This window comes from Coptis chinensis, chromosome 7, assembly GCF_015680905.1.
Source record: "Coptis chinensis isolate HL-2020 chromosome 7, ASM1568090v1, whole genome shotgun sequence".
In the NCBI taxonomy this organism is placed as follows: Eukaryota; Viridiplantae; Streptophyta; class Magnoliopsida; order Ranunculales; family Ranunculaceae; genus Coptis; species Coptis chinensis.
Window position 1 is genome coordinate 57,313,295 of NC_141462.1, and position 19,730 is coordinate 57,333,024.

Sequence of the window (19,730 nt, forward strand, 5' to 3'; positions counted from 1 at the left end):
GGAATAGATGTATCAAGATGTATATGGAATTAATGTACACATTTTTTTAAAGAAAAATCTAGACCCAGATTCAATGTTCCAATAACCTTTCGCAGAGTATATTGATAAGAGCCCAAAACTGTAGTTTTAACCCTGTAACAGTCATACTATTAGACCAATTATGTGAGTAATAATTAAGAGTTAACACTGATTGCGTGTTTTTATGCATTTCAGGCTTCAAAGTCCATTATGTGCAGAAATGTGCCACTTTAGCGAGATAAAGGAGCAAAGGTCGGTTACTAAGGAGTTCCGGGATTAAAGGCCAAGATTCAAGAAGACAAAGCCTTTCTAAAGCCCGGTCAAAAGCTGAAAAGTCGACGTCGAAAGCGTAAAATGTAAAGACACAAGTCAACAGAACTTCGGAAAGCCGTATCTTTGGACTCAGACCTCGGAATGGGGCCTACCTTATGTCAAAACGACCGGCTCGGAAAGAGCTTTCCAATGGTATAAGTCTTGATCCAGTCAGAGGAGCAGAAGTGGACGAAAAGTCTGTTGAAGCCAATTGCAGCTGAAGAGGCCTTTTTGGACTGAAAGAATTGGGTTTTGGGCCATATTCTCTGGCCCAAAACATGGCTCCAAGCCCATGCACGATTTTTGGATCTGAAAGTATAAAAACCAAAGCTTCACTCTTTGTTAATGGTAGCTAGTTAGACCTAAAACTATAGATAATTATAGATCTAGTTTTCATGTAATAAAATTAAGTTTAGTTTAATTTCAATTATGGTTTTAGATTAAACTCTTAGAATCATTGTTCTCAATTAGTTTGATAAATAAAATAGCTAGTTTGTCAATTTCGATTCTTGTCATTTACAATTGTTAGATCTAATTCCCTTATTACGTAGATAGCTAGACTTAGATTAGTTAGATTATTAATTTAGTATTTGAATCATTGTTTTATTATTCATTAGATTAATAAAATAGTGTTCTCCATAAGTTAGTTTCATTTCCATTAATTGTTTAGTTTCAATTCGTAGATTTAAGTAATTGTCATTATTAGTTTAATTCAATTATTGCATTAGTAGTTTTGAATTGGGTTTAAACAAACAAAGTTTCAATCTTTCTATCATGTCTTGTTTGAATTCCATTGGGAATGATAGCGTGATGATTCTCAGCTAAACCTCCATTGAGGGGGTTGAGAAGCCTTGATGAAAGCTTGATTCCGATTATCGAAGAGTCGTTGTAATTTCCTTTCCACTCTAGAAACGATTAGTTCACCATGAGAATGGGTTTAATCGTTCACATACTAGTTATGAATTGGTAGAAATGCCATGTGTAATTAGGGATTAGGAGTAACCATATTGTTCTCTCAAGCGATTCATTCGATTCTGACGATTAAATGGATTAGTAGGATTAAGTCGAGTTAAGGTGGAATCAATCCCCCTCTAACTCCTTATCATAGAATCAACGTAGCATTCCCATAGTTGTTATAATAGTCGACTAGTTGCATCTTGTGGGTAGTTGCATCGTAGTCTAGTTGCCACTTCGTAAATCTCTCATTAGACTTTAGAGTTAAGAGAACTTATACATAGAGAGCACAGCATGCGGAAGGACTAGGAGTGGAACGAATCACTCTACTCCACTATATTCGATAGAATTGAGAGTAGAAACTTTGATAAATATAGGCACATAACATAGTTTTAGTTTACTTACGTTTTGAGTTTCATTGTTCATTTCGTAGGTAAACTATTCATTTTATATTTTATCAAATGGCGCCGCTGCCATCTTAGTTTCACTTTCGCATTGTTTTCGTAGTATAAGAACTTTTCTTAAAGTCCCTTTAAACCCACCCACCCTTGTTTGATTCATACTGTGGTTTTCCGATTCAGCGTTGAAAAGTTCCGCGAAAAAAGTACACTGAGCGCACCCGTGCCCAAACAGAGCGCACTGCGCCCAAAAGACTGTAACACTGAGCGCGACCAGTCCCATGTGGAGCGCGACCTGCCCTAAATCACTGTAACTTGAGGTTACAAGGAGCGCGACCGCGCCCTAAGCGAGCGCACCCAGGCCCTAAGCTAGATTTTTCCGGATTTCTACAGTTTTGATTCGAACTTTGATTTTTCAAGTTTTTCAGTGTTCTAACTTGTTATATACACTGAACACGTGTAAACAAGACGCTATTCATAAGCGAAGCAAGGACGCAATCAGGTATTCCTTTCTTCCACACCTCGCATCTCCTGTTAAAGGTTTAAACTAGTATATTAGAATAGTTTGGAGTGTTGATGTGTTTAGCTAAATTTGGTCTTAGCCTTGTATGAGATTAAGGTCTGGCCGAACAAAAACACCGAACGTAATTACACAACAACGTCAAAAAATAAGTCTATCTAGTATACCACCCACTACACCTCTAGCTACTATTTCACACACACCACCTGACATAATGCCCGACGAAGGAGAGACTCCTCTCTCGGACTTTTATAAAGCCTTGAGCGATAGCCCCAAATCTTGTATCGTTCTAGCAGGCCCAGTGGGGGATTTCCAAATCCCCGCAAATATTTTTAATTTGTTACCCGTTTTTCATGGATTAGACCATGAAAAACCTTATCAGCACATGCGTAGGATTGAACAAGTCCTAACAACATTCCACCATCCTACGGTTGGTGCGGAACAAATTAAACTAAAGGTATTCCCTTTTACCTTAGCCGATAAGGCAACGCGTCTTGGTTAACTGCCCAAACGCCTAATTCTGTGGACTCATGGGCTAAACTTGTTCAGCTGTTTATGGAACATTTTTACCCACCCCTAAAAACGGATGAGATGCTTTCCAAGATTCATTTCTTTCGACAAAATCCTCATGAATCATTTTCAGAGGCTTGGAATCGTTTCACTGATCTCCTTATAGAGTGTCCACATCATAACTTAGCGAAAGACACGTTAGTTCGTACCTTTTTCAAAGGACTTCTACACCACCATAAAGAAGTCCTAGACATAATGAATGGGGGTAGTTTCTTAAGCAAAGGAGCCTCGGAGGCTTATAAATTTTTAGAGGATCAAACTAAGCGAAATAACAACTGGGGGGGTAGTGATGATATCCACCGCTCCGCTAGTTCATCAAATACAGTTAAGGCTGCCGGTATGTTTGAAATTAAACACGATCCCGAGCTTAAAACTCTAATCAAATCACTCACTAAAAAGGTAGAGGCCATTTCTGTTCAACAAAAGCCTATTCCCGTCATGAATGTAAATTCAAATCCATGTAGTTTCTATTGGAGCCCTGAGCATCCCGACTTCCACTGTCCTATAGCCTATGAACAGGCTTGTTCCATTAATAGTGAACCTAACGCCCCTTGGAGACAAAATCCCAACTTCGGTTGGAGAAATAACCAACACGTCACACCTCCAGAGTACAATAATCAATATGTTAGGCCAACGCATAGTTTTAACCAAGCTCCACCACGACAAGGACAGGGTCAGGGTAATTTTAATAATTATAACAACCAAGTGCAACCTAGACAAGGTCAAGCACAAGGTCAAGGTAGTTATAATAATTATAATGCTAATAGAGGTATCGTTCCGGTAAATAAAAATTATCAAAATCCACTCATAAATAATTCACGTGAAATAGTTCCAATCACACCACCTGTGACTACTACACCCACACAATCGGATCGTCTTGACACCTTCATACAAGTGAGCCAAAAACTTTTCCAAACCATGGCTCAATCTGACTAACAGCTTCTACAATCCGTTAATAATTTAAGCCAACAGTTGGCCCAAGATAAATCCCAACCCAAAGGTGTGTTTCTAGGTCACGAAATACCTAATCCTAAAACAACAAACACAGCCTTTGAGGTAACCAATAATACTAGTAATGAATATGAAAATGTAGGTGAGCTAAAGGCCATCACCACTTTCCGTTCTGGCAGAGTGGTTGATAACAAAGTAACTATGCCTATAGTTACCCCACCAGTAGCCCCTACACCTGCTATTTTACTAGATACCAAAATAGAAACTGAAGAGCCTACCACTGTAGAAGTACCAGTTACAACACAACCTAAGAAACAGAAAGCCACGGTTAAACATCCAGGTGATACCATTGCTAAATATAGACAGAAACCACCATTTCCATAAAAATTAGCCGTGTTAACTAGGGATACTAATTATGAGGAGATTAGGGACATTTTCAAGAATCTAACTATAAACCTTCCCTTCCTCGAAGCTATTAAAAACCTACCACACCATGCCAAGTTTCTTAAGGAGTTGTGTACTACTAGGCGTAAGACAAATATACCAAAAGACGCCTTTTTAACAGAACAATTCCCAACTCTATCTCAACATAATGGAATTGTTAAGTACAAGGACCCTGGTCGTCCTACTGTATAATGCACCTTAGGAGATTCTTATACGACAACTGCGTTATTAGACCTGGGGGCTAGTGTTAACTTACTCCTATTTTATTAGTATAGACAAATAGGTCTAGACGAGATGCAACCCACTAAAATGACGTTGCAATTAGCTGGTCGGTCTATTAAGTATCCTAAGGGTGTGGTCGAAAATGTGTTGGTAAAAGTTCAGGATTTTTACTATCACGCTGATTTTGTCATCCTCGATACAGAAGTCGTTAACGTGTCCCGATCATCTTAGGGCGTCCTTTCCTGGTAACTGCCAATGCGCTCATTAATTGCCGCGATGGTTCAATGTCCATGTCTTTTGGCCATCTTGCTGTTGAAGTCAATGTTTTTAAAACAAAGACACAGTTACCCGATTCGTCTATGGATGGAGAGGTTAGCATGATCGAGAGCTTTGCTCGAGATTATTTCAACAACACGTTCCCTGATAATCATATGTCCAAATTTCTTTCCTTTGGAAGTTCAGACTCCAACACTTTCATCCCTACACTAGTCGATACACATATTACGAATGAGGATGAGATAGATGACTTTCTCAAAGATGTAGAGGACTATCATAGTAACATGGATATGACCAATCTAGATGAGGAATTCGATGAGTTTCTTAGAGCAGGTGATGATTCACCCTATCAAGAACTACTTTGCACAACATCTACCTCGACTCCCCTCCTTCCACCTTTCAAAGAAATCTCGAGTTTGCACTCGATCCTTTTGTTTCTTCTGTGCTTCATAATTTTTTAAATCCACCTAGTAAACAAATACTTCAGAAGAACAAAACATTTGACACCTTCATTTTCAGACTTGAAGCAGTCCCTACACACACCATGAATGAGTTTTGTGCTAAACCCACATCCTCATTGTTTACATGCTTTCCTTCTACAACTTATCCATATCCACCATATTCTCCACAACCATTCACTTTTCCACACTTATTTACTAGAACACCCTCTCGCTCAAAAAATGAAAAAAAAGGTGCATGCTAGGTCACAATAATAAGGTTATCCGACTTAAACTTTCATTTCACTAGGTTGCGTCATAGGAAATCTTGGTGCTTGATTGTGTTTGGATATGTTTTCTGTGATATTTATTTATGGAATGATCCACAACTATTTCGGTTGTTGATATATGATAAACTGGATGTTCATACATATGTTTAGATAAAGTCTCGAGTATCTGACTATAAACGACTCAACTTTTGTGTTTGGTGCATTTCTTTTTATTTCCATATATTGGTGAGTGCACCATTAAGGTAACCGGGCCCTCCCTATGGAGTGTGTGGCTGTAAGTACCGGATCCTAAGTCCACGTTTAACATAATTCACGTTTTCCACTCTTGCATGTTTTCTCAGATTTTTGAGTCATGTTTCTCTATGGGGTGAATTATGTTTTTCTTGTTTATTATTTTTTATTATAAAAGTAAACATAGTAATCTAGGAAGTCTCGGGAATCTGACTTTAAAAGACCCACTGCTAAAAAAACAAATTTTCTAAGCTTTGTTGTAAAAAAATTTGTTTGGGGGTGGGGTGTTCGTGTTTCCGTCCTAGAATGTTTTATGTCCCATTAGAGTTGCTTAGGCCGTTTAATTGTATTTCGATCCGGGTTGACATAATCATGAATTTAGAGTTCAGTCGTTCGCATAACGTACGTCATGCACGCACTTTGAGGCGTTTTCCACTATCTTATATGTCATCCATGGTCTGAATAAAGTGTTTTATGGATCATTGGATTGGAAATTCTCTCCTGATCATTTCCATATCTCATTCACAAAAATCGGACCGGTAACGAAGCGGCAATTTTGATTTGAAGTTTCGAGAAAAATCGAAAAATTCAAAAATTTCGAATTGGGCTTGGGCCCAACCCGCGCGCACCGGCAGCGCACCCGCGCCCTTACCTTTCCCCCAATAGTCGCGTTCATCTTTCCAAATCGCCATTAACGACCACCAAAGCTCCAATCCTAAAAAAATAAAAATAAAAAGAAACCAAATTAACCCACGCCAACCATCAAAAATCCAATTCAAATCTCCTCTAAAACCAAACCACCACCAACTTACATCAACAAAAACCCACGAAAATTTACAAATTCAAGCTGTCATGCCACCACCGCGCCACCACCACTGTTTGCTTCAGTCGGTCGATTCAAATTCCAACACCACATCCCATTTAATCCCCCACTACATTCCAAACACTAAAATGGCTCAACAACGTCGAATTTTGCCAGAGCAAGCTTTTACTGGCGACCACTTCGCGCCGTTTTACGGTGACAAAATGATCAGTAGAGACTGGAATAGCTTGTGGTACTCGACCGAAGCCTTTTACCACGACGACTTAGTCCGATGGTTCTACAACACGATGGAGTTGGAGGGGACTAGAATTTTTGTTATGGTGGCGAAGAGGAGGAAGGAAGTAACTACGGAGTTGTTGGCCAAGATTCTAGGCATTCCGCCTAGAATCCATCTGGATGTCATGTTACAGGAGTCCCAATATAATGGGGTAGAGCCGTTGATGCACATGACAGTTACCGAAGGGAACTACAATGCGAGATCGTATTGTGTTCGCCAGGCATCCCTCGAACCAACTAGTCGGGTCAGTAGCTCGCTGGATTGGTCTGAACGCCCCGGCAAGGAGAAGGTCAACGACATCGGTCCGAACTCGCCTCCACATTTTATGGATACTCGAGAGCGAAGTACGAAGTTCGTATCTTGGAGTTTTTGCTTAGCATGATTAGGGGATTAGGGAAGGTTGTTGCACCTCTCCCTGTGTTGATAACCAAGATCATGCTGAAGTTAAGAGCAGCTCCGGCGTCTGATAGGTCTTACATCACCTTACACCGAAATCCTCGCATCTATAAGGATTGTGTCTAACGAGTTTGGAGGTTGCCTGAGGATAGGGTAGAAGACGAGGAGGATGGTGGAAATGAGAATGCCGAGGAGGATGGGAGAAATGAGAATGCCTCGGAGGATGAGGAGGACTTGACTTGTTTTGATGCGGATGCCCTGGAGAGGTGTTGGTCAGATGTAGAACGCATGGCCGTAATTCATCGTGGCATGCGTTCACTCAACACTATCTGCGAAGACCTCCGGACTCAATAGGCTACTATCCATCATAACTTCGAGATCCGATCCCAGTGGGAGGACGAGCTGTGGGAACAGATGAGGGCCGAGCTAGAAGCTCAGCGCTAGTTCCGGGCCGACATGCTTGCACGATTCCCACCTCACGGGGATTCTCCTTCTGAGGACACACTATCGAGGCACGAGCGTCGTCGCTGAAAGACGAATGGTGCTGGCTCATCGGGAGCTCAGGAGCAATCTCCTGAGCGTGTGCCCTCCGCTACCAGTACCGAAGTGGTTAGGGATAGTATCGTTTGATGTTTTATTTATTTATTTGTAGTTTCAGTATTGTTATTTATTTTAATGTATGTTTAATTCCGTAATTTTAATTTTGTAGTGAAATGTACTTCGAATGAAAATTTTAATATAATGAGGTTATTTTCATTGTGCGTGGTTGTTTAATATTGATCCCACCTTCCCAAATTATTTGGGGGTTGTGTTATCTATTCCAGCATGATTTTTATATGACCCTCGTTTTAGAATTTATTACGGAGTCAAGGTGAAAATATAGCCGATTAGGCATGTTTATGAATAAGTATCATGGTAGAATGAAATCTCGATAAAATAGGTAGATTCTATCCTAAATTCAACCTAAAAGATACTAGGTTTGTTTTAGAATCAAGGAAATGAGTTGTTTCCGTTTTCGGGTTTGAAAATTTTAGGATTTCCGGAAACTGTCGTAAAAACTTTATGGCAACTTCCCGATCCGTTTTAGCAACTTAAAACCTATATAAACTTCATTCATTCTACACTCACAACTCACACTACACCTAACCTCCATCACTCACCTTTCACTCCCACGATTCCCCCGTTTCGTCTCAATTTCCGATCTTCAGCACCTCGGAGCCGCTGCTTAAGGGAGCGACTCGCTCCGCTGCAATTTTTTCAGAATTTTTGTCGAGCGCACTTCGTTCTAAGGTGAGCCACCCAGCCAAAACACTGGAATTCTAAAACTTCAGAGCCAACCGCCGCAAGTAGAGCGACTTTCGGCGCGACTTCCGTGGACCAGAAAATTCCAGTTTTTCTCAAGGGATGTTCCCGATCATTTGCAGCTATTTCAGAGCATAATTTTGAGATGACATCTCCTACATTGATACCGGAACAGTCTTTCGAAGATTTGTTCCAAAGCACTACTTACGGTGCTTGGATTCGCTGGGTTTATCACATACGTGAGGGTCGGGAACCGCTTATGGTAATACGATGCACTTTATTCTCCAACACTAGCATCTTATTTTTACGATAACTGCATTTTCTTTGAGAGACCAGATGGAGAACAAGTGTTCTCCATCAACATTGATAATGAACAAATGGAAATTACCAGGTTCTTGCTAGCATTTGTTCTTGGACTTGCTATGCCCGCTAAAATACAAGACCCATGGTGTTATTGGGTAGATAATATGTATGTCTACACTTATGAGTTTTTGCATGAGTCGTATGGCGCAGGCATTTTCCGTATCAAAGACCAAGGGGAATATAACGTCGCCTTTGGTAACCTATCCATGAACATAGGAACTGTTATGTTTTGGATCATTCTAAACATTTTAGGGGAATGGCGTTTTTCTTCTGTGAATGATGCCACTTGCAGCGTCTTCCTTGCTTTAGCCACGGGACGTATGTGTCATTACCTTCCCCGAACCTTGATGTCTAGTTTAGCTCGATCCCATAGCATGAGGCATAAGTACCTTCTTATGCCTGTTCTAATTTTCCGTATTATGCTATATTTCTTTCCTATTTTTTGTACACGTTTCACAGATTGGATTACGGTTGACACTGTAAGACCCACAAATAGTATTATTCGATCTTTTCGTGCAATGACTTGGCAAGGGTGGAGGATACAACCTCATTAGGTTGCACCCTACACCCCGTCAGACCAAGTGGCTCTTAATAGGTTAGCAATAATAGATGATAAATGGCGGGAAGCCTGGCAAATTATGATGGCATGGCAGGACGCGAAGGAACCTCACTTCTTTATAGAAGAAGAGGATGAGGAAGATGATGAGTCTACTTATGTCCTAAGCAATTTCATTCTTGTTAACCCCATAATGGGTAGAACTCGTATAGAGTTGCGTCAGTTTTTATTTCCTATATTAGTACATTCTAACTTTGTTTTGCAGATGTTCCTGAATTTCACACGTTTCAATGGTATTTTTCCTACCCTCTTTATTTAAAATACTTTGAGGACAAAGCATGCTTCTTGTTTGGGGGCATAGAAACACGTGTAATTAAGGCATCTGTTAGGATATAAATATGTATAATATGCATTTGTTTTCTAGTCAAAATTTCAAAAATTCAAAAATATAAATAAATAAGTTCATGCTATACACTTAGGAATATTGGTATTGTTTTCCTTCTCTATGCTCTTAATAATCTAGAAGTCTCACGTAGATTTTGCATTAGAATAATTTTTAGAAACTTAGGTTAATATGTAGGTAGTAATCTTTGCATCTATCTATAAATATATTACATGAGTATCGATGATTGTTAGCAGTAAGTTTCTGAAATCTAGGCTAGAGTACTTATTCTACAAATCCTGTGAGAATATAGCCTAAAGCCTTATATGAGCGAAACATTTGAGAAATGACACAAGGGAGAAGTAAAATCCGGATAGAGATATCACACGTCCACTTGGTTGATCACTAAACCATATCCTAAGCGAGAATTTAGGCCCTCTTTGGATCGATATAGCCAGAAATTCAAACCTATGAATTATTTTCCGCTAGTCGCCCCTCTGAGCCTTTCTTTAGCCTTTCATAAACCACAAATCCTTTACCCTGTTACAAAACAAAACAAAATAAAAAAAAATTCAACCTACCCAATTTAGATAAGTGTGAGAATAGAATGAGGAAGAAAGAAGAAGAGAAAAACCTGTGTAAACAAAAGTTAGTTAATTGCTTCAGAAAATAAAGAAAAGAAGTTTCCATCCAAAGAAAAGAAAAATAAAAATAGAAATAAAATAAAAACTCCAAAAAAATAGAATAAAAGGAGTCAAAAGCTAAAGAAAAGGAAAAGAAAAATATGGCTAAGGATGGAAACAAAGTATAGAAGCAAAAGAAAATAACAAGGTTTTCTCTAAGTTACATAATATGAAGACTCTATTATCTCAGACTTGTCCTTTTGAATATCCATTTCCTTCCTTCTTAAACCATCTCCTAATCCCCGCAACACCTAATAAAGACCTCTAGCTCAATTAGGAATAGGTTAGTGTGATATTAAGTGGCAGATGTGTTTGATTGACTCTGGCTTCCTTGTTGTCATTGAGATTGTAAGGAAAAGTGTGCCCACTACACACTGGAGTAGCGAAACTTGAGTGGAAAAATCAGAGTGTTGTATCTTGACTAATATTGTGAAAACCTACTTAAGGACACTATTCCGAGTTTCAGAAACGAACCTGCTAGACATTTCATAGTATTACTCATTGTATATATGTTTATTGTAGATGATTGATTATTATGCATATATTAGCTTAGGTTTCGACTTGATTACTCTATATGCATTGCTAGTGAGAGGTATAGTTAATTTAGAGCATGAATAAGGAAACAATAGTTTTATTTCTTAGTCGTTGTAGTATAGATAAAGTTTGTGAGTACCTTCACTGGAAAACTCTCGCGAGGCTATAACTCGTCCACTAGGGAATTCCTAGTGGTTTAAAGCCTTGTTAGCATTATGGTCAATGCAATCGCACTTTCAAATAAAAACGAGAGTAGATAGAACTCCATTTTGGTCACTTATTCTAATATCTCATCTTTGCTTGAGGACAAGCAAAATGCTGTTTGGGGGTGGTTTGATAAGAGCCCAAAACTGTAGTTTTAACCCTGTAACAGTCATACTATTAGACCAATTATGTGAGTAATAATTAAGAGTTAACACTTATTGCGTGTTTTTATGCATTTCAGGCTTCAAAGTCCATTATGTGCAGAAATGTGCCACTTTAGGGAGATAAAGGAGCAAAGGTCGGTTACTATGGAATTCCGTGATTAAAGGCCAAGATTCAAGAAGACAAAGCCTTTCTAAAGCCCGGTCAAAAGCTGAAAAGTCGACGCGGGCAGAAACAACACACAAGTCAGCAGAACTTCCGAAGGCCGTATCTTTGGACTCAGACCTCGGAATGGGGCCTACCTTATGTCAAAACGACCGGCTTGGAAAGAGCTTTCCAATGGTATAAGCCTTGATCTAATAAGAGGAGCAAAAGTGGACGAAAAGTCTGTTGAAGCCAATTGCAGCTGAAGAGGCCTTTTTGGACTGAAAGAATTGGGTTTTGGGCCATATTCTCTGGCCCAAAACATGGCTCCAAGCCCATGCACGATTTTTGAATCTAAAAGTATAAAAACCAAACCTTCACTCTTTGTTAATGGTAGCTAGTTAGACCTAAAACTATAGATAATTATAGATCTAGTTTTCATGTAATAAAATTAAGTTTAGTTTAATTTCAATTATGGTTTTAGATTAAACTCTTAGAATCATTGTTCTTAATTAGTTTAATAAATAAAATAGCTAGTTTGTCAATTTTGATTCTTGTCATTTACAATTGTTAGATCTAATTCCCTTATTACGTAGATAGCTAGACTTAGATTAGTTAGATTATTAATTTAGTATTTGAATCATTGTTTTATTATTCATTAGATTAATAAAATAGTGTTCTCCATAAGTTAGTTCCATTTCCATTAATTGTTTAGTTTCAATTCGTAGATTTAAGTAATTGTCATTATTAGTTTAATTCAATTATTGTATTAGTAGTTTTGAATTGGGTTTAAACAAGCAAAGTTTCAATCTTTCTATCATGTCTTGTTTGAATTCCATTGGGAATGATAGCGTGATGATTCTCGGCTAAACCTCCATTGAGGGGGTTGAGAAGCCTTGATGAAAGCTTGATTCCGATTATCGTAGAGTCGTCGTAATTTCCTTTCCACTCTAGAAATGATTAGTTCACCATGAGAATGGGTTTAATTGTTCACATATTAGTTATGAATTGGTAGAAATGCCATGTGTAATTAGGGATTAGGAGTAACCATATTGTTCTCGCATTCAGTTCAATTCGGATTACTTAATTTATTAAATGTTAGTAGGATTAAGTCGAAGTTAAGGTGGAATCAATCCCCTCTAACTCCTTATCATAGAATCAACGTAGCATTTCCATAGTTGTTCTAATAGTCGACTAGTTGCATCTTGTGGGTAGTTGCATCGTAGTCTAGTTGCCACTTCAGTAAATCTCATTAGACTTTAGAGTTAAGAGAACTTATAAGTAGAGAGCACAAAGATGGAAGGACTAGGAGTGGAACGAATCACTCTACTCCACTATATTCGATAGAATTGAGAGTAGAAACTTTGATAAATATAGGCACATAACATAGTTTTAGTTTACTTACGTTTTGAGTTTCATTGTTCATTTCGTAGGTAAACTATTCATTTTATGTTTTATCATATATCATTACACATTGGACAAAATAGTGTTAAATTTGGTTCTAATTTTGACACCAACTCTACTTACCAAGTAAACAAAGAAGCAAAATATTACAATAGCTTTCAGTAATGATAAATGTGAGGAATGAAGTGACCTCATAAAAAATTGATGTTTGTCCTGTCTCTTCATAAAAAAAAAGTTTGTATACAAGAAAAGTAATAAGTGTCATTAAATAAAACCCATTTTTCGTATTATATGAAGTAACTTTTTATAGCTTTCAATAAAATGTTTAATGTTCTGTCTCTTCATAAAATAAACCAAAATAAACAACAAACATAAATAATGACTAAGGAGATCAAGGCTACGCCCAAAATGGCAGAGTGCAAACACCAGGAAATTCAGTTCTGCTTAAGTCTTGACACTTCAAAACTGTAATTCTCATAACAGCCCAACCACTAATACACTCTATGTAGTCAAGAACAAGACAAGTCATGAACTAGCAAATATTTCTCTTAGTTTCCATCTTTGGTGCCGTTTTTGATAACACAGAGTCCACGACTACATGTGTCATGAAGGAAGCATAGAAGGAAGAAATGATCAAAGGTGTCAGAAGTAAATGGGAACAACCCCAAGATCCCCACTATTTCCATCCCTCATTTACAAACCATAACCCCTACATTCCTCAGGATGATCGGTTTTTAAGACAACAAACCAGTGATCAGAAGAAAATAATTAAGATTAATCTCTATAGAAAAAAATACCCTAACTTATCATGTACCCTAATATACTAAAATAAATGTCAAACAAAATGAAGTGAAAAAGGTATTTCCAAATATTTAATATATGTCAATCCAATTTCTAAAAGCACATTTAAGATACCTATAAAGGGACAAGAAACAACTCCAAGGAACTCCAAATGGTCATAATGTAGCACGAGACAATGTCAAACATCAGATATATTACAAAGTTTTTGTGCTGATACCAATGCATAAAAGTACTTAAGACATTGAAGTAAATTTGTATGGATATTACCTCAACTAAGTGATGCCGATGATATATTATATCATGAATAACTTGGATCAACAACAATAAAATATATCAAGAACAAATGGTTGATAAGAGCCTAAAACTGTAGTTTTAACCCCTTAACAATCATACTTTTAGACCAATTAGGTGAGTAATAATTAAGAGTTAATACTGATTACGTGTTTTTATGCATTTCAGGCTTCAAAGTCTATTATGTGTAGAAATGTGCCACTTTAGCAAGATAAAGGAGCAAAGGTCAGTTGCTAAGGAGTTCTATGAATAAAGGCCAAGATTCAAGGAGACAAAGCCTTTGTAAAGCCCGGTCAAAAGCTGAAAAGTCAACACGGGCAGAAACAGTGCACAAGTCAGCAGAACTTCCGAAGGTCGTATCTTTGGACTTAAACCTCGGAATTGGGAGTATCTTCTGTCAAAACTACCGGCTCGGAAAGAGCTTTCCAATGGTCCAAGCCTTGGCCCAATCAGAGGAGCAAAAGTGGACGAAACATCTGTCGAAGCCAACTGCAGCTGAAGAGCCCATTTTGGACTAAAGAAATTGGGTTTTGGGCCCAATTTTCCAGTCCAAAACATGGCTCCAAGCCCATGCACGATTTTTGGATCTGAAAGTATAAAAACAAAAGCTTGACTCTTTGTTAATGGTAGTTAGGTTAGGAAGCTAATGTTAATGGAGTTTAGGGTTAGAAAAAGATAGCTCTAGATTAGTTAATTACTTAGTTTTCATTCCATTTATTAGTTTCATTCTTTGTTTTAGATTAGTTATTTAAATCATTGAATATCATTCATTAGATAAATAAATAGTTGTTATTCATTCAATCATATCTTGTTCTTATTGTTCTATTAGATTTATAAAGTTAATTACTTATTCCATAATGACATGTTCTTATTATTGTTCTTGTGTTGGGAATGGTAGTATAGAAATTTCACATCAAATCATTACTCTCACCATTGTTCTTTTTGGTTTGATTAGTTGAATTCAATTTAAGTCTAGACAGTTAAGAGTGGAACGAATCCTTACTCATTATATTGCATGATTATGTTTTGAGAGTAAGAAGAATTGATTTAAACGTAAGAACGGTAATATTACGTATTAGTGTTGTTAACATTAATATTTTGGATTCTACTGTTTTTACGGTTATCAATGGTGTCAACTACAATGAACAAAGTAATGAACAAAGAAGTACGAACAGACGTATGAACAAATAAGTATGAAGAAAAAGGTCCAATGAACAGAGCATGTGGTCTGCAGGTTTAAACGAAGCCACCTTGCTTCTCTAGGTGACAGTTCTACCATAAAAGAAAAGGCTCATGCACTAGTTACATAAAAGTTTATAAACATCATGCATGACTTCATTAACCAAGTCAAACTTCATAATGCTCAATTGGATATAAATTAAGCGCGCACGCAGAACAATTAATCAGTAAAAATAATCAATCTACATTGTCGTAAAACATATAGAAACAAACTAAATTCATACAAAATATATTGGGCGAAAAAATTTGGCTTTTAAAAATCCTAAGAAACTGAAATTAAATCGAAAACAAAAAACAACAGAGGAAGAAGATCATACCCCCATGCACTAGAAAAGATAAAAAAAAAATGAAAAAAAGAGAGAATGAGTGGAATGGGTGAGAGATAACAGGTGGAGAAACAACATGCAAATTTGAGAGAGGAGCGAAGAAGAAGAGATATGAACTCGCTTTCTGTTCAGTTGAGAGTGGAGTGAAAAAGAATAATTCGAGTTAGTTGGAGAAAAAAATGGTAGATAATACTGAGGGCAAATATGGTACATAATGTTTTTGGGTATTGTTGATACCAATTCCTTCGGTAAACAATTTGGTCTCTTTTTTTTCTCTAAGATTGAAAAATGAGTGGTAGAGATTTGTGTGCATTGGGCCCACTGGATGATATGCACATTGAAAAAGGCTCTTTTTGAAAAAATGAGATCCAAACACCCACTTAAGGTAAACAACACTCTTTCTTCAAGCCTTTTTTCTTGTTTCTTTAGTTACACTTGTAGATGGAAGACTTCCATTAGTATTTATAGCACTTTGTATGGTATTTTGACTTACGTCTGATTCATTCACCATCAAAAGTTCCTAAGGGAGTTCAACAAATAAACATCAATCTTAGAGAAAAACCTTAATATATATTTCTAATATGGTACGTTCCATGTGATTATTATAAAAAAATAGTCAGAGTATGAGTTTGGTTTCACAATTGCTAGAATCATACACGATAACGAGAATGAAATAAATTATAAAAAGATTAATATAAAGAATATCATAGTAAATTTGTACCTCATGGACTATGCGTTGAGTTGTTGACCCGCTCATTAGTTCTCTTAATTTTTTTTTCGCTAGAAATATTTCTTATATTTATATTAAAACATAAGGGATACCATACTACATTCCAGCATGCATGTGTGATAATCCGTAAAAACTCAACTAGATTACTCTAACTTTATTCTTGCGGTATTAATTATTTATTTTCTACTCTCACATATAGATTTATGCAATATATAGAGTCAGGATTCGTTCCACTCTTAATCTATCTAGACTTAAATGAATTCAATTAATCAAACACAAGGAAACAATGGTGAGAGTAATGTGTGATGCGAAATTTCTATTCTACGATTATACGATGAATTCAAATAAATCTAAATTAACTAAACTAATAAAAATATGGTTTTGATGGAAAAGAAAGTTATAGAGAAGAGTAATCAATCCACCTAATAACTAGTTTCATGCAATAATCGAATTATTCATTGAAAAGAGATCATATTTAGGTTTTCAAGCAATGATTCAACCTAAAGCCTCAACCTTTATCATCCCTAGCAACAACCTACATCTCTATAGTCATTATTACTAGCATGTAGGATTATTACAATCAAGTCTCTCAACTTAATTATAATAATCCCTAGTTTAATTTACTATATACTTATATTGGAAGTCATACAATAAACTAAACTCGTTGAAATACATACACAATTAAACAATTCTACTATGCAATCTATTCCTCATTAGGCTTCATAATCACTCCCTCTAATGGGGGGGATTAGCCTAATATCATTATACTATCATTCCCAACACAAGAACAATAATAACAAGTCATAATTTAATAACTAATTTAAACTTTATAAATCTAATTTTAACAATAGTCTAGAATCAAAATGAAGACAACCTAATTTATGAATTTAAAATAACTAAAACTAAATAAGAATTTAATCAATAACTAAATTGAAATGAAAACTAATACTTTATTATAAAACTAATAGTGATTCTAAATAATAATCTACTTTGTTCTAACACTAATTAATCGAAGGTAAAAACTAGATCTAAAACAAGCTATTCAAAAAAACTAATGGAGTCTAACTTAATTTTATAATCTAGATCTAACTATCCTTAAGAGCTAAGTCTTGTCCATACAAATGGAGGAGACCAGATCCACTTTTTCGTGCATGGGCAGAGAAGCCATATTTTGGGCTGGAAAATCAAGCCCCAAACCCAATTTCTTTAGTTCACAGAGGCCTTTTCAGCTGGATTTGACTTTCACAGACTTTTCATCCAATTTTGCTCCTCTGATTGGGTCAAAGCTTAGACCATTGGAAAGCTCTTTCCGAGACGGTCATTTTAACATAAGGTAGGCCTAATTCCAAGGTCTGAGTTCAAAGATACGGCCTTCGGAAGTTTTGCTTACTTTTGTGCGTTGTTTCTGCCCGCGTTGACTTTGACTTTTCAGCTTTGATCGGGCTTTAAAAAGGCTTTTTTTTCTTGAATCTTGGCCTTTAATCATAGAAATTCTTAGCAACCATCCTTTGCTCTTTTATCTCGCAAAAGGGTCGCATTTCTGCATAGATTTGACTCCAATGCCAGAAATACACAAAAGCACGATAACAGTACTAACTCTTACTTATTAATCACATAATTGGTCTAAAGCAATATTGTTAAAGGGGTTAAAACTACAGTTTTGGTCTGTTATCAAACCACCCCCAAACAAAATTTTGCTTGTCCTCAAGGAAATATGAAAAATTAGAATAAGTTACCAAAAATGTAGTTCTACCTAATCTCGTTTCGCCAAGTGCGATTGCATTGACCATATGCAACAAGGCCTTAAACCACTAGGAATTCCCTAGTGGACGAGTTATAGTCTCATGAGAGTTTTCCAGTGAAGGTATTCACAAACTTCATCTATACTACAACGACTAAGAAATAAAACTATTGTTTCCTTATTTATGTCTCAATGATCTATGCATCTCACTAGTATTTAAACAAGAATGATTATTCTAAAACTTTAACTAATACATGCATAATAATCCAATCATCTTAATACAAACAACTATACAATGAACTATGATATGAAATGCAATGGTAAGTCCGTTTCTGAAACTTTTGGGTAGCGTGCCTATGTAGGTTCTCACAAGGAATGTGTCAAAACACATAACACTCTAATTTTTCCACTCAAGTTTGCTAACTCCAGTGTGCAGTAGGCACACGTTTCCTCACAATCTCAATGACAATCTAAGAAAGCCGAGGTCGATCAAACACATCTACCACTTACTATCATACCAACCTATTCTTAATTGAGCTAGAGGTCTTTATTAGGTGATACGGGGCGTAGGTATTGGTTAAAGAAGGAAGGAAATGGATATTCAAAAAGACAAGTCTGAGACAATAGGGTCTTCATATTATGTAACTAGAGAAAACCTTGTTTTTTTGCTTCTACACTTTGTTTCCATCCTTAGCCTTTTTATCTTGGCTTTTTGACTCCTTTTATTCTATTTTTAGAGTTTTTATTTTATTTTATTTTCCTTTTCTTTTGATGGAAACTTTCTTTTCTTTTTCTTTTCTGAAGCAACTAACTAATTTTTGTTTACACAGGTTTTTCTCTTCTCTTTTCTTCACTCATCCTATTTCTCAGACTTATCCAGATAGGTAGACTGATTTTATTATTTTATTATTTTGTTTTATTGGGTTAAAAATTTTTGGTTTGTGAAAAGGCTAATGAAAGGCTTAGTAGGGCGACTAGCGGATAATAAATTTCATATAGGTGTGAATTTCTTGCTATATCGATCCAAAGAGGGCCTAAATTCTCGCTTTGGATATGGTATGGTGATCAAGCAAGTGGATGTGTGATTTCTCTACTCATAATTTACTTCTCCCTTGTGTCATCACTCAGATATTTCACTGTTATGAGGCTTTTAGGCTAGATGCTCACAGGATATGTATTAAGTACTCTAACCTAGGTCTCAAAAAAATACTGTTAAGTACAATCAAAGATGCACATGCAAGATGTTCGTGAAAAGATGCAATGACTATTACCTATATATTAATCTAAGTTTCAAAAATTAAATTCTAATTCAAGTACTATGTGAGATTTCTAGACTAATATCATTATGGAGAAATGAACAATACCATTATCACTAAGTGCCTAGTATAAACAATATTTATGATTTTTATTATTTTATAAAGAAAAGTGCGTAATTTACATCCTAAAAGTGCCTAATTTTTGCAAATGTTTCTATCCCACCCCAAACAATCGAACGCTTTGTCCTCAAAGTGTAAAGAGATAAGGAAAGAATTTACCATAGAAACGTGGCAAAAATTGGCAGTACATGTAACAGAAATATTGTAAAGATGATATGATAACATGAAGCACAATTAAACTGTTACGTATTAACTAACACAAACTCTACTGGAGTAAACATGACAGGCAAAGGGTGGCAAAACGTTTTGAAATGAAAGACCAAAATACGCCACCCCCAAAACAAAATTAGAAAACTCTTTTTAAGTTTGAAAA

The 19,730-nt window shown here is 36.5% G+C and overlaps 1 pseudogene; it reads right to left on the bottom strand.

Annotated features, from left to right (window-relative positions):
* Positions 1–2,803: 2,803 nt before the first annotated feature.
* Positions 2,804–2,897, bottom strand: LOC147488102 (small nucleolar RNA R71; annotated as a pseudogene).
* Positions 2,898–19,730: the final 16,833 nt, after the last annotated feature.